We start from the raw sequence: 16,316 nt of genomic DNA, 5'->3' as shown, positions 1-16,316 counted from the left end.
GTAGAAGAAGAAGAGGTAGACCGAGGAAAAGTTGGCAGGCAGGAATAAACAAAGCCATGGATGAAAGAGGTCTGCAAGTAGATCAATGTGCGGACAGAGGAATGGCGAACGGGTATCGGAAGACGGAGAACGTTGTAAACCGATAATATATATTCCTATTACATACACATTTATTTCCTTTAGGGCTGGTTGTTCGAACGCTAATCAACAATGATCACTATTAAATATTTAATTACTGTCACCAAAACTGTCAATGTCAACTTTTATTGGGTTGCTGAAAACATAATTGATTAAAATTATGAGATTAGTTACTCAATTAACATAACAATTATTAACATAATTGATTAAGTAATTTCATATTATGTTTTCAGCAACCCAAACAAAGTTGACATTGACAGTTGGAGACAGTAATTAAATATTTGATAATGATCATTGTTGATTAGCTTTCGAACAACCGGCCCTTAAACTACCATCAACAAATAAAACTATTCATCTTGTATCCATATACAGGGTGTCCCAGACTAATTTACCCACGCTATATCTCTTAAACGAATAGAGATTTTCGAATGGGACAAAAGGTGATATATTCTACTTGTAATACACTTAAATATGGCGTACAAAAAAATCATCCCCTAAATAATCATCCCTTAGTTACAACCCCAAACTTTAATTTTTTTAATAGCAACCTGTATATTTTTTTATAGTTTTGGATGTGGTCTTTTATCGTCTATTCAACACATTTTTTGAAAATAAAATCGGTTCGTAAATAACCTAGAAACTATCAGTTTATTTTTGTTAAATTGTGTGTCCCAGACTAATTTATCCAGGCTATATTTCTTAAACGAAGAGATATTCGAATGGCATAAAAACTGATCTATTCCATTTGTAATACACTTTCATATGGCGTAGAAAAAATTCATCCCCTAAATATTCATCCCTAACTTACAGGGTGCTATTTAACAAAAAATAAAGTTAAGGGTTGTAACTAAGGGATGAATATTTAGGGGATATTTTTTTCTACGCCATATTAAAGTGTATTACAAATGTAATAGATCAGTGTTTGTCCCATTCGAAAATCTCTATTCGTTTATGAAATATAGCCTTGATAAATTAGTCTGGGACACATAATTAACAAAACTAAACTGATATTTTCTTGGTTATTTACGAACCGATTTTATTTTCAAAAAATGTGTTGAATAGACGATAGAAGACCACATCCAAAACTATAAAAAAATATACAAGGTGCTATTAAAAAAATTAAAGTTAGGGGTTGTAACTAAGGGATGAATATTTAGGGGATGATTTTTTTCTACGCCGTATTAAAGTGTATTACAAGTAGAATAGAACACTTTTCGTCCCATTTGAAAATCTCTATTCGTTTAAGAGATATAGCGTGGATAAATTAGTCTGGGACACCCTGTATAATGAACCGAAAAACAAAACTTCAATGGCTATCTTTTTTTTAAATTATACCAAAACCCTTTATTTTGGAAGTTGCAGTTTCACGAGATTGTGCACTTGTGCAATATTTTCACGGCACTTGAAAGATTCATGTCTATTAAAAAACATTAAATAAACAACTATTCGACGATTTTATCTGGCAATGTCGGAAATCCACTGGTGTCGTGTACAATGAATTTTAAATGGATATTTGCTCTTTGCACCAAAGCGTTCAATTGAAGTCCCCTTTCCCTGATTTGCTACCTTCGCGGTTTTAGATATTTCTGTACAAGTGTACGTAGAATTACTAATATACTTGCTAACTGATGGTAAAAAGGATCACGAACAAAAATCATCAACGAGATGTTCTTACGGGTATGTATGTCGAATATTAAGTAACAATTACAATACATATTGTCAAAATTAAGAGCCTCGTACAAAACTTATTTGGCTTCGTGGATGAACAGTAAGATTGTTAAATCACTTAAATACTATCGATATATTTAGACACGAGGCCAAGTGGTACAAGTTTTGTGCATGGTTCTTTATATATTTTATTGATCAACACATACAAAAAGCTACAAAAGTAGAAATCTTTATTGACAAATTTATATATTGTTACAGGTTATGTTACATATTTTTCACCCTTTTATATGTCATATAAACCTTGGTATAAATTATTTGCTATATCACATAGGTTGATAATAATAAAGTGAAGAGAAATATATTGTTATAATAAACTGATTTTTAGCAGCATCTCGTTACCTTGTAAGAAGACCGTCATATCTCAAAAAAAAGTAAAAATAATGGAATATGTTAGTGAACAAATTTCAAATCTTCTATATTTTTTGTATGATAACGTCATAAAGTTAGTTTATGTCTATAGCTGTCAGATGACAGAAGTGTCGTTATTGTTATTCCAAAGTTAGTTCAACATTTTGTTATGCAGGTATGAGCATACCAAAGTATCAGTATTTGTTGGTTCAGCAGGTATCATGCTAAGTGGACATACTTATTTTGTGGAACAATGCATCTTTTTGAGTTAAGTCAGTATTTAAAAGAAAATAAATAAGTATTTTCATATTTTATTTAAACAATGTACCTACTATTTTAAAATATGCCATCCTTTCCCAAAAACCAAAATAAGATAATCCAATACTTTCTGTGAAGAATAATGCTTTATTTTGGGTTTTGTCAGTAATGTATTAAATATTTCGCATCAAAACTAGTTCATGTATTAAAGTTAAGACTATGTTTAAAATTAGTTGTAGTGTTCTTTTGAGTTATGTCAGTTTTTAGAAAATTATTTGAACTTTTTAAACCCAACTACAGTCGGAAAAATGAAAGAATACCCATGAACGATCACATCAATCACTTATTTTGTATTTGCTCTCTTTTTCTATAACAAACGTTTGTTATTTATAGAAAATGACAGCAAATACAAAATAAGTGATTGATGTGATCGCTCATGGATATTCTTTCATTTTTCCGACTGTATCTACAAAATATTTCAACGTATGAAGTTCTTAAAAAAATAAATTCAGTTGGAATTATTTCAGATTATAAAAATATCTAAAGAATTTAGAGTTTTTAAAGAAGACAAGCATGTTTTAATGATAATTTACTGCAGAATGACAGTTTTTATACTATGGGGTCTTTGTTATTATTTTTGTGAGGGTATAAATGTGAGTCAAATATTGACAGATCGCAGTTTAGCATTCGGAAAGCACTTGGAACTAGAAGAGCAGTTTTCGTTTCCAGGTGCTTATACAGAGTTGTAGAGAGTTAATATAAGTATGTGCATTTGCGCTTTGTGGATTTTACAAAAGCATTTAACAATGTCAATCATGAACAACTAATAGATAATCTACTAAAGACAGCTACTGACGACAAGGATATTTAAATTATGACAAACCTATACTAGATCCAAACAGCAAGAGCAAAAGTAGGCAATGAACTTACTCAAAGTGTGGAGATCAAAAGAGGTGTCCGACAGAGGTGTATCTTATATTCAATCGCTACTCCGAAGAATTGTTAAAAAAATGGCTAAAAACTGCAACAGAGGAAGTAAAAATAAATGGTGAGTTAACCAACGACGTAAGATATGCCGATGATACGGTGATCCACGCTAGTAGCATAAATGCATTACAACAGGCAATAAAAGGGTTATAGTCCAGGGCGCATCTATTTTGAGATGGACGTTGAGAGGTGACTCATATTGTTTGCAGAAATTGCTTATATTCCCACTCAAAAAGGTCCGGAGCATTGCCTAAATAATTAAAATGTCAAAAAATGAAGGAAAAATTCGACTTTTTTCTTCGTTTTTTGATTATAACTTTAAAAGTATTCACTTCCGAGAAAAGTTGCACTGACATAAAAGTTGGGTAATTAAATTTTTTACAATATAGGATTGGTTAAAAATTTAAAAATTGTTACCCTTGTTGCAAAATAGCAATAATTGCGAAAAATCCATAAAAAAGAAGTATTTGCATTTTACGTTTTTCAACCATTTATACTACACTTAGAACCTTCATATTTTACCCAGAAAAACTTTATGGTATAATAAAAGATAATGTAACTTTTATTAAGATCGGTTCAATAGATTTTGCAAAATGAATTTTGCAATCCAGCTTTCACAAAAAAATCATTTTTTCAAAATGTTGCAGGACTGAAAATAAAACAGATAGCAAGTTCAAATTTTTTTGACATATAGAAGAATACTGTACCTTTCATTTGGAAATTACAAAATTAAAATCGGTTAACTAGCACGGCGTCAGAAATTTTTTTAAATAAACAATAATTTTGGTTCTACGCGCAGGACAGCGGTGTTCGATTCACACAAGTCCACCAAAATTTCTTCCAATCTTTATCTAATATATTATTTTCTTACTCTATATTTTGTTGTATTTTTATATTTTATTTCCACAAAAATCAAACTAATTTGATTATTGTTTGCAAAATATTATTTAAACAATTGCATATGTTTAAAAATAATAAACTTTTATTCTCTAAGTTAAAATGTATGAACAAAGAAAGTTTTTGCTAAAAAGTGTAATTTCAAAGGAGAGAGTATGTGTTTTTATTTTGCAATAAACAAATTTATTTATTTATATCGAAATGTACTAAAAAAAAATCAATCATTATAAAAGGTCATTGGAATGCCCAATCAGAGCAAACGTATCCACTGTCCTGCGCGTAGCACCAAAAATTAATGTTAATTTAAAAAAAAATCCTGACGCCGTGGTAGTTAACCGATTTGAATTTTGCAAATTGAAAATGAAAGGTAAAGTATTCTTCTAGACGTATAAAAAATTCAAGTTACTTTCTGCTTTATTTTTAGTCCTGCAACATTTTGAAAAAATGATTTTTTTTGCGAAAGCTAGATTGCAAAATCTATTAAACCGATCTTAATGAAATTTACAGTATGGTTTTATTATATCATACAGTCTTTCTGTGTGAAATATGAAGGTCCTAAGTGTAGCATAAATGGTTGAAAACGTAAAATGCAAATACTTGTTTTTTTATGTTTTTTTTGCAATTATTGCTATTTTGCAACAAGGGTGACAATTTTCTAAATTTCTAACTAATCCTATATTGTAGGAAATTTAATTACGCAACTTTTATGTCAGTGCAACTTTTCTCGGAAATGAATATTTTTAAAGTTATAATTAAAAACGGAAGAAAAAAATCGAATTTTTCCTTCATTTTTTGACATTTTGATTATTTAAACAATGTTCCGGACCTTTTTCAGTGGGAGGATAGCTCAAATATTATTATACGAGTTATTTTCAAGCAATTTCTGCAAAAAAATGTGAGTCACCTCTCAACATCCAAATGTACTAATACTTTTAAAGATGCGCCCTGGTCTATTAGTAAGGCAGTCAGTGATGACTACGGCTTTCATCTCGACTTTAAACAGACAAAATAGATACAACATAGTAAATGATCATGTATAATCTTACGTATGCCTCGGCACCAACGTAAATGCAAAATGGGAACAGGCCACATAAATTAAGATAAGAATAGAACGTCAGAGCACATGAAAAAACTAGAAGCATTTGAAATGTGGAGGAATCGACGTATTCTTCGTATATCCTAGACCTAACATGTCACCAAGATAGAGGCAATCCACAGAAATGAAAAAGAAATCGTGAGCACAACAATTAAACACAGAAAACTTGAAAACCTGGGCCATATATTGAGACACGATAAGTACCTCCTGCTTCAATCGATTATCCGGGGAAAAGCCGACAGCAGACGCTGACCAGGCAGGAGACGACACTCGTAGCTCCAAAATCTGCGGAAACAGTAAGCAAGGTCAGACTTTTCACGTTAATAGTCTACGTACGCAGCAGATAGAGCACCTGAAGAAGAAGATTCCCAAGTGAACCACTCGCTCACCGCATCTTGACATAGGGTAGATGATAATACACAATATCTGGGTGTCATCACCATGGCAGCTACACTCCTAACGGAATGATTGCCGCCCTCTTTGGGCTCTTCTGATTCATTTGTCACGAGGAATCAGTCCGCATTAACATTTTGGTTTTACAACTGGTTAAAAGTATCACAAGGAAAAAATTCCTGTACTGGGTATACCATAAATCACAAAAAATAAAAACCTTATCTTGTAAAAGGTATATTTAAAATCCCTAAAAAGGGCTGTATCACAACAAAACGTTTTCGGAATCAATATTCCATCATCAGTGTTATCACAGGTTTACATGCTTTAAGCCACCAAAATGTACGGGTAAAAACCCTTAAATTGATATTAAACAGTTGGGGTTACATTATATTATCTGATTTTAAAGGATGTTAAAAATATTTCCAGATTAACCCCTGGCATCACATGATATAAACCATATTGGTTGGGAAATTGTAGGTAGAACCTTACATGGCAGAGTTTAGGTGACAACTAATAACTCTAGTTGTCACCTAAACTCTGCCATGTAAGGTTCTACCTACAATTTCCCAACCAATATGGTTGATGGCATGTGATGCCAGGGGTTAATCTGGAAATATTTGTAACATCGTTTAAAATCAGATAATATAATGTAACCCCATCTACTGTTTAATATCAATTTAACGGTTTTTACCCGTACATTTTGGTGGCTTAAAGCATGTAAACCTGTGATAACACTGATGATGGAATATTGATTCCGAAAACGTTTTGTTGTGATACAGCCCTTTTTAGGGATTTTAAATATACCTTTTACAAGATAAGGTTTTTATTTTTTACAACTGGTTGTGTGACTCGGTGTCTTTTACAATTTTTCTCCATTTGTTCCTGTTTTTGTCTATGGTTACCCGTTCTCTAACATCTTCTTAAGGTCCACAATTATCTGGTTATCCCATCTGGTTTTGGGTTTTCCTCGTGGTCTGCCTGATACTGGTGGTTTTCCTGATAACTGCTTCTAGATTTTTCCTTTCTATATGTCCCATTCATCTCAGTCTCTGTGCCTTGATGCATCTGACGATGTCTTCTCCTTTCAAAAGTTCTCTTACTTCGTAGTTCATCAGTTTGTTTTTTCGACATATATTACAATTTTAGCTACGCAGATCCCTAAACAGACAGGATACAGCACAAAAACAAGGATCGATATTGTTGTATTTTGATGAAATCAAATATTTGCTGAATCAACCGTCTACTACTAGAAAATCTAAAAAAAAAAGGTTAAATGGTTAATAAGAGAGAAAGTTAAAAATAGAGAGCAAAAATTAAAATTTCCCATGGGGCAACAAAAAACAGATGTACACAAGTTTAACAAAAAAAGTTAACTTGAGACAATTATAAGAAAAAAAGATATAAAAGGATAAGATTTAGATTTCACATAGACGTGGTCTAATAACTTTAACTTTAAAGATTTCTACTTTGCAGTTACTAATACACTCTTAATAAAAAATCTACATCCTAACCAGTCTTACAATTCACACATTTATGCTAGAAATACATTGTTTGTTATTATTAATCAATCACTTTCCACAGAACCGTTCTCGTCAGAGATACTATCTTGTTATAAAATCTACATGCTTCTTATACATTTCCGTTATATTTTTTAAAATGTTACGATGTATATACAATAATTACAAATTGATACAGTGAGAGGTTTAGACACAGACATAAAACCAATTGGTTTTTAAATCAAGTTTTCTGTAAAAAATATTGTGTAGTCTTTCATTATTTCAATTTTCCAATATTTGAGGTATACATACATACAGAATAAACCAAATAAAAACGGGACATACGTAGTTAATACAGTGTATCGGAACTACATTTGAAATATTCGACCAATATAAAAGTTCGGCACACATAAAGCATAGCAACGTTAAGATGTATCAAAATATCGCTTTTCTACAACCACTATTCAAAATGCAGTTTTCTGCACAGTTTTATGTTAACAAACTTGATCTTTTCTCATAGTATTGGGACCGTGCAAGTTCGGAAAAGCGACACCTGGTTTCATAGCTCGGCAACTTTTTTCGCACTTTTAATTATATTGGCCAATCATATTGGTCCTGGTTGCTGGATAATTGTCAAGGCGGTAGCCCAAAAAAATTATAAGAAGAAAAAGTAAGATTTAGGTTATGTTATTAAAAGGTAAACAATTGTATGTAGTAAATAAAATTACTTATTAAAATGCAGTACTGCGAGCAAAATACAATTAATTAAATATACTTTTATATAATAATTGCATATAGTATCAATATTGTGACAAATATACGTCAATTTGACAATTTCAATTGACAATATGAATTATGAAAGAAAGTTGCAAGATTTCTCCGCTATTCGCGCACGATCGTTTCTCGTATCCACTCCAAGTACTTGCACACCGCGAATAAGATATATGGCATTAGTGTGCAGAAAAGTGACGTTTATGTGCCGGAAAGTTCTTTTCTGCACAGTTGACTACCTCATTCTGAGTAACGTTATATTCTGTTTACATCCGTGGTTAAAATTTAGACAAAATATAACCTATAAGACAACAACGAACTTTTCAAACTAGTGAGAAATTAGTACCTGTCTGCACTTGTTACACACAATATGTGTCTGTTGCACAATATATTATTAATTACATGTCTTCTTTTTTCGAGCGAGCCGCAATATGCGACCGCTTACTTTTGACTGGGTTTCCGCGTAAAATTAGACAGGTGGTTGAACGATAGTTTATACATGCCGACCTAAACGTTGCTATGATTTATGTGTGTCGACTTTTTTATTGATCGACTATTTCAAATGTAGTTCCGATACACTGTAGTAACTGCGTATGTCTAGTTTTAATGTGGCTTATTCTGTATACAAAACTCGTAGACTATTGTAGATCACCTGGCAAACTATTGTGTGCTGGAACAAAATTTTCTATTTTCTATTCTCGCCTAAGCGGTGAGGTATAATTTAGTTTCAAGAACAGAATGGAATACACATACACTTTCTACTTAAACACGCTTGTACAAACCTGCATGGATTAAGGGGTTACATAGGTCTTGCGGGTGAAAAAAGTGACTTTTTAAAAAAATTATATCTCGAAAACTAAAAATTATTTTTACTTATAATTGGAACATGTAACAGTATAGTACTTAAGGTACTCTCAAAAAAATTTTCAGCCAAAAATATTCATTTTTGTAGAGTTGACAGCAATTTTTCGACAACAGCCCTTTTTTGCGGTGGGCAGCATAACTAAGTTCAGTCTCATCTGAAATCAAAAAATCAAAAAGTTTCTTGTAGTTTATACCTCTGGCTAGTGAATGAACGAAGGAATTTTTATTGGGTGAAGTTGTTTTTGTTTTATAAAAAAAAAACTAAAATATGATAAAAATTGGGGTCGAAAATGTGTTTAAACTTTGTAAAATCTTCAAATTAATTTTTTTTAATTCCTTCGTTCATTCACTAGCCAGAGGTATAAGCTACAAGAAACTTTTTGATTTTTTAAATTCAGATGAGACTGGACTTAGTTATGCTGCCCATCACAAAAAAGGGCGTTGTCGAAAAATTGCAGTCAACTCTACAAAAATGAATATTTTTGGCTAAATTTTTTTTTTTGAGTGTACCTTAAGTACTATACTTTTACATGTTCCAATCATAGATAAAAATAATTCTTAGTTTTCGAGATATAATTTTTTTAAAAAGTCACTTTTTTTACCCACAAGACCTATGTAACCCCTTAATGAGAGGGTATATTCACCACATTCGTCGATTATGAAAAAACGTTTGACACAGTAAAACTTGACGCAACGATAAAAATGCTATACAACGCTAACATTGACTAAAAAGATATAAGAGTTATTCAGAATTTCTATCGGAACCAAAAAGCAAGAGCGAGGGTGAAAAAGTCAACCGACAAAGAAGAATTTGAAATTTTAAGAGAGGTAGACAGGGGCAGGGGAGTACTTCAACACTAGGCTGTTGTTGAACCTCTATGTGGACAATGTTTTTGTAGAGGCGTAAAGTCAAGGAGTAAATAAAGTTACGTTGAAGACAACTGAATAATCACATCACAGATAACGAACATGATATGCAGTTGCTACATAAAATAAATAATGTATACAATACTGCAATCTAGGAAGTGAGAACATTTAAATACTTGGGAGTGATGGTGAATGACCAATGGAACCCTAACAAAAAATAAAATGCCGCATCTAACAAGCAAGTTTTTGTTAAATTTAAACCGCTACAATGTAGCCCCAATCATTCTTTTAATCTTCGCCGCAGGATGGTCAAATGCTATCTATGTGTGGTCCATATTGTTATACGTCATGGACACGTTCCAACTATCTTCCACTAATAAATTGGAAGGCTTTCAAAATGCGGACCCTATGAAGAATATTCGGCACACCGTGGAAAGATATGACGTTTGGACGTGTAAAAATATTTGAAAAGCGAGGTCCAAGAAGAACAAGAACAGCCCGGTACTATAAGAAGTACAAAGTACTTCTATACTTTGTTTCAGCTTAAGAACGGAACATTGCACTTATGGAGATCAGTGTTGCTAAACCTCTCGGGCACGGGTGGCTACTCGACTGCCGATATACGATTCATTCTAATCAGTACGGCGTGGCATCGGCGCGCTTCTATCGTTCATAAGAAATACATTGCCCTATCTAAGCAACGTTCCGTTCTTAACACACTGAGTGCCACCATGGTAACACAAAAATAGGATTCCACAGGCCGAAGTTGTCAAAATGAAGAAAACAAATATAAAACATGGTCTTAGTATGCCAGTTTAAGAAAAACCTGTAAAAACATAATTTGATTGTTATATGACGTCATTTTTAGTATGTATCCGCATTGGATACACGCGGCCACATGTATCCGGCCACACGTTTTTATGTATCTAGAAACAGTTTCGTTTCGTTTATTTTATCGGAAAATACTATCTTTTAATTTGTTTTTTAACCCAAAAATGTTTTATTATATATTTTTTTTCTGTATAAAATAAATTTTATCATTTTCATTTTCCTTTATTTTGGTCAACCAGAGTTTTGGATTTCGTAGGCCACTACGTACAAGCATCTATAAACATAAAGATATTTAGATACTTAGAACTCAAAATACAAAAATGCATGTGCATCCACATTGGATACACGCGGCCACTAAAAGTGTGACGCGTGTATCCATGTGGCACTGAACGTGTTAACGTGAAACGCTCTATAGTAGATTACAAATACGTAAGCTGAAATCGAATTATGTCAAAAAAATAACTATGAGTTTTGCTTTTCTACAATGGAAGGGAAACCAATATATTTAAAACGTTATTTTTCCCATTGAAAATAGTTGTTGGTTATTTAACACGTAAATAACCAACCCGTATATTAACTCCAACTGTATCAATGACCAAAATAATAAATGGTACTGCAAAAATATCGAGATAAAATACTTTTTTATGAAGCTTCAGAATGTAAAAAATATTTCCATTTATTTTTTTTTTCTTTCAATACTATCTGCATATATTTCAAGATTATATACAAAGTATAAACCACTGGTAGAATCGTTAACTAAGCTAAATCACCACAAACAGCATTTTTATTACCTTAAATCAGTGATAATCAACCTGCAGCCCGCGGACCACATGCGGCCCTCTAGCGTTTTTTATGCGGCCCGGAGGCTAACTAAAGGGCCCTGTGATCAAATTATTTGTCAAATTTCACGTGTTTTTCAAATTATTTGATAGTGTGCCGATGTGTTTGAAGAGTGTTTGGTCGTGAGGCAGACAATTTAATGACTAATTTTAAATTGTATTGAAATTTTTAAGAACTCTGATTAAAAAGCAAGGTATTATTAACTTTTAATAATAAATTATTAAAGTTAATGAACAAATACTCATTTTAAAAATAATCAGTACTTATTTACTACATTGCAACGACCCATTTAGTAATCACAAGAAAAATTCAGGTCCGGATTAACAAAAAAAATTTAAAATAATTGTGACCTTGAAACAACACCCTGTATATTAAAATTTTCAAAATTTGTCTGCACATTTGAAAAGAGCACAAAAACTAAGTTTAATTGCACGCTTGAATTTTTTGCGCAGATAATTTAATGACATTCATTTTGAAATTATATCGAAATTTTTGTTTTGAAAGTTTGAGTTCTTAAAAATTTCGACATAATTTAAAAACTAAAGTCATTGGATTGTCTGCACACAAAATGGAAGCTCCATTAAAGCTCTTTTCAAATGTGCAAACGGGTTTTGAAAATTTCAATATACAGGATGTTGTTTCAAGGTCACAATGGATTTATAATTTTGTTTAATCCGGACTTGGATTTTTCTTGTGATTAGTAGTTGGGTGGTTTGGGTTCTAAATGTGACATATGTGTACCAAATATCAAAAAAATATACAAGGTGGTTCTAAAGTTATGGGTCCAGAAAGAAATGGGCAAAATCGATAAAACACCCTGTAACTCGGTTATAAAATCGGTGGAACAATAACTTTAGTATGTCTAGAACCGCCTCATTTACCTCTATTCGCTATTAAAGTATCTCCGTTTCCCAATGAAACACCCTGTATACTACTTTATATTGATTGCGGCCCGCAAGCTGTGACAATAGCTACTATATTTCCCAGGAAAGAAAAAGGTTGAGTATCGCTGCCTTAAATGAATATCGATTTGAATTCCCGTACTAATTTTAATAAATAATATTCATCATTATCATCATCATTCAACCCGGATCTATCCACTGCTGGATATAGGTCTCCCTCAGAGAAATAATATTGGCTGTAATAAAATAAGACAGAATAAATCAAGAACTGGATTTATAGAAAGAATAATAATTTTCTTATAAAGATAGGATACAACATCACCACCATTTAGTATAATATCAGGACTCAGACCTTGTCACTATTGCTGTTCAATTTTGCCTTGGAAGATGCAATAAGTAAAATATCGTCGGAACAGATAGAGGGTTTCGCCAAACAAGGTTCAAAAGTGGTGTTGGCCTTTGATGACATACCTAGATAAAGTGGCTCATTCTACAAGAGGCGTGCGGGAGGAGTTTTCACAACTAGAGGAGGAAATTTAAAAGTTTTATAGGTAACATTATATTAGTAACACATTTTTAAATCATTTTTTAACAAAATTCTTGTAAGTCCCGGTTCCCGCCTGCACTACACTTATGCACATATTTTTTTGTTTGTATTATAACAACTAGTAGATAACAAGATAGATTTAATGTTCTTCTTTCATTTCCAGTCTGTAAAATTTAATTTGATCAATTAGTTAAAAAATTATGTTAAATTAACTCGAACGCTGCCATACAGTGCGCCAATGCCTGTGAGAGGAGTGACTCAAGCGTTATACATAAAAAAAATGATAGAAGTTGTAGATCTAATTTTAGAAAAATCTGTATATAGTCCGTTCGCTAAACGCAGACACAACTGGCTAGTGATTTTAGTAAGTAATTTTGCCAATTTTGCTAAAATTGGAAAAAATAATTACTAAATAGTTAGTAATTTTGCCAATTTTTGCAAATTTTTCAATGGTCAAGTCAGTTTCTTTCTAAAATTTATATTTTCGTAGGGATTAAAAAAAAAACAACTAATTTCGCAGTTCATTTGTTTAATAAAAAATTAAGCATACACTTTTGGAGTAGAACTTTACGATATGTTTTTTATTATACATTTCTTAATGAAATTATAAAAAATTCTATCTTGTTTGATTTTTTTCGTAAGTAAAAACTCCATTGACTTCACTATATAGAAAATGGAAGGTTTCTCATTGCTCAGAAAGCGTAGAACTATTTTATTCAAGTTTTGTTGTTACGTGATACTCCATTAAAATGATGCTAATATGAAATGATGATGATAATTTTTTAAGCCATACCGTGCATTTGTTAGGAGTCAATTTTATTACTTTAATGTGTAGGGGGGATCAGTAGAAGCTTAAGTTCAAGTTTTTGGGGTCGCCACCCTTGTCCCCCGGCCGCCATCTTGGAAATGGTGTGCAAAGGGGTTTCGCGCTATATCTCTTAAACTACCAACCCTACGGAAAATCTAATTAAACATAAAATGTAGCAAATTAAGTTTTCTACAATTTTATTTGTATTACTTTTTATCGTCAAGTGACCAACAAAAAAGATAAAAACAAAAATATGTAAAAACATTTTAACACGATTCCTTTTGGAGGTTATAACGTTTTTCAGTTCATTTTAAAATAAAATAACATTATAGCAATTCTGTAGAGGGTTTTTCAGCGAACAATTTCCACTATAAATTTGTTTAATTCTATTTATTTATATAGGTTTTACAGCGCTCTAAACTTGACCAAATTCTCGAATGCTCATAAGGATATAATAAAAACAAAAGTTAGGCTTACTTTTCTATCTATATGTATTTTTTATTCATACAATTTATTATGATTTTAACATTCCTGCTATTATTAATCTGTTTTGACCTTTCTCCCCACTATAAAACTTATAACCCTAAGCATATATAGAAACGGCCCAAGAAGTTGTTTGAGGACAAATTCGCCGGTTCAGAAGAAGAATGACGAAACCGCATATTGCAAAATCCTTAAGAAGAGCAAAAAACGAATTTTTGTTTTCAAAATCATAACGTATGATCAAAATTAGCCATTCACCACACCGTGGTCAGGATCTCGAGATATAAGCGTTTTTTGGGGTGCCGCTTGTTTATGAAGTAACATAACTTTTTTCCTATTGTATATTTTGACTTAAAATTTTCCAAGAAACTTCTTCATGAATTATATTTTACTGTTGTGTTGGTTAAAATTATAAACTAAAAAGTTTGTCACTCAACTTTTTAAGTAAACATGAAACTAACGAAACATGATGACAAAATGTTTAAAAACTAACAACTCCTTTTTTAATGTGTTTAAATACTTAGGACAAATACCATTGTTATCTACATACCTCAGAGATTAAACAGTAAAATTTTCAAAGGGAAATATTTACAGCGACCAAAGATACAGCGAGGTAAATTTGAAAAATCATCAAAATTTATTTTCGGCATTTTTGTATAAAATTTGATTTTTGAACATGTTTCCACCAACTCTAGATAAAAATAAACTTCATATTCGGATTCAGCGACCTCGAAAACATAAAAATAGACCAAAATTGGTCCTTCACCTTAAATTTGATTTTCGTGGTCGGCATAACGATTGCTGCCGCTCGACTAATATATAGATAGAAAAGTATTTTTTTTTTATTATATTCCTATGAGAATTCGAGAATCTGGTCAAGATTGGAGCGCTGTAAAACCTAGATAATAAATAAAATTAAACAACTTTATAGCGAAAATTGTTCATTGAAAAATCCTCTACAAAATCGCTATAATGTTATTTTATTTTAAAATGAACTGAAAAAAAGTTATAACATCCAAAAGGAATCTTGTTAAAATTTTTTTACATATTTTTGTTTATATCTTTTTTGTTGGTCACTTGACGATAAAAAGTAATAGAAATAAAATTGTAGAAAATTTAATTTGCTACATTTTATGTTTAATTAAATTTTCTATAGGATTGCTAGTTTAGAAGATACAGCGCGAAAGACCTATGCACCCCTTTTTCCAATATGGCGGCCGGGGGACAAGGGTGACGACCCCAAAAACTTGAACTTAAGCTTCTACTGAACCCCCTATACATTAAAAAAATAAAATTGACTCCTCTAAGAAATGCAACCTAGATGTAACATTTTAATGGACTACGAATATAATGAAATATATTATATTTCATTCTTTTTGGAGCATTTTTCTTCATCGCATAATAGCAGCAAAAAATAGAAAGCACAACAATTTTGGGAATTTTAAATGTTTCTTATATCTGAAACAGTAATAAAACCAATATAGTCCAGGAAACGAAGCTTTTCACCTCGCAATTTTTACAGAATGGATCGATTTGCTTGAAAATAAGTAGTGGATAGTCCAAGGATCAAAATCTATATCATGCCGAAAGGCGCTTTTACCATGGGGGTGATTGCCACTCCATCTCGTGGGTGGAAACTTTATATTATATTTTGACCGCAAAAGTTGATAAAATCGTTCATTCTAAGCAAAAAACGTTCTATACATTTTTTTGATAAAATTAATAGTTTTCGATTTATTCGCTATCGAAACTGTTACGTTTTATATCGAAAAAATCAATGTTTTTCGATAATACTCATTTACGATTCACTCAATTTTTGCCGTAAAAATTTTTTTTTCAAACCAAGTTCTTGGGAATTAAGTAACCTACAATTTCATATTTAAACATTTTTTCGTATCTTTGATGCTAATCTTTCTATTCTGAAGAAAATGGCATTTTTTACCAAACAACAAGAATTCGTTATTCGCTTTTAACTCCAGTTTTTTAAAAACTAATCATTATAAGCCAGTCAAACTTCTAAAATTATTAATAATACATAAATAAAGAAGAATGAATAAGCCCA

Source organism: Diabrotica virgifera, chromosome 6 (assembly GCF_917563875.1).
Source record: "Diabrotica virgifera virgifera chromosome 6, PGI_DIABVI_V3a".
NCBI lineage: Eukaryota > Metazoa > Arthropoda > Insecta > Coleoptera > Chrysomelidae > Diabrotica > Diabrotica virgifera.
Note: the sequence above shows the minus strand (reverse complement) of the source record.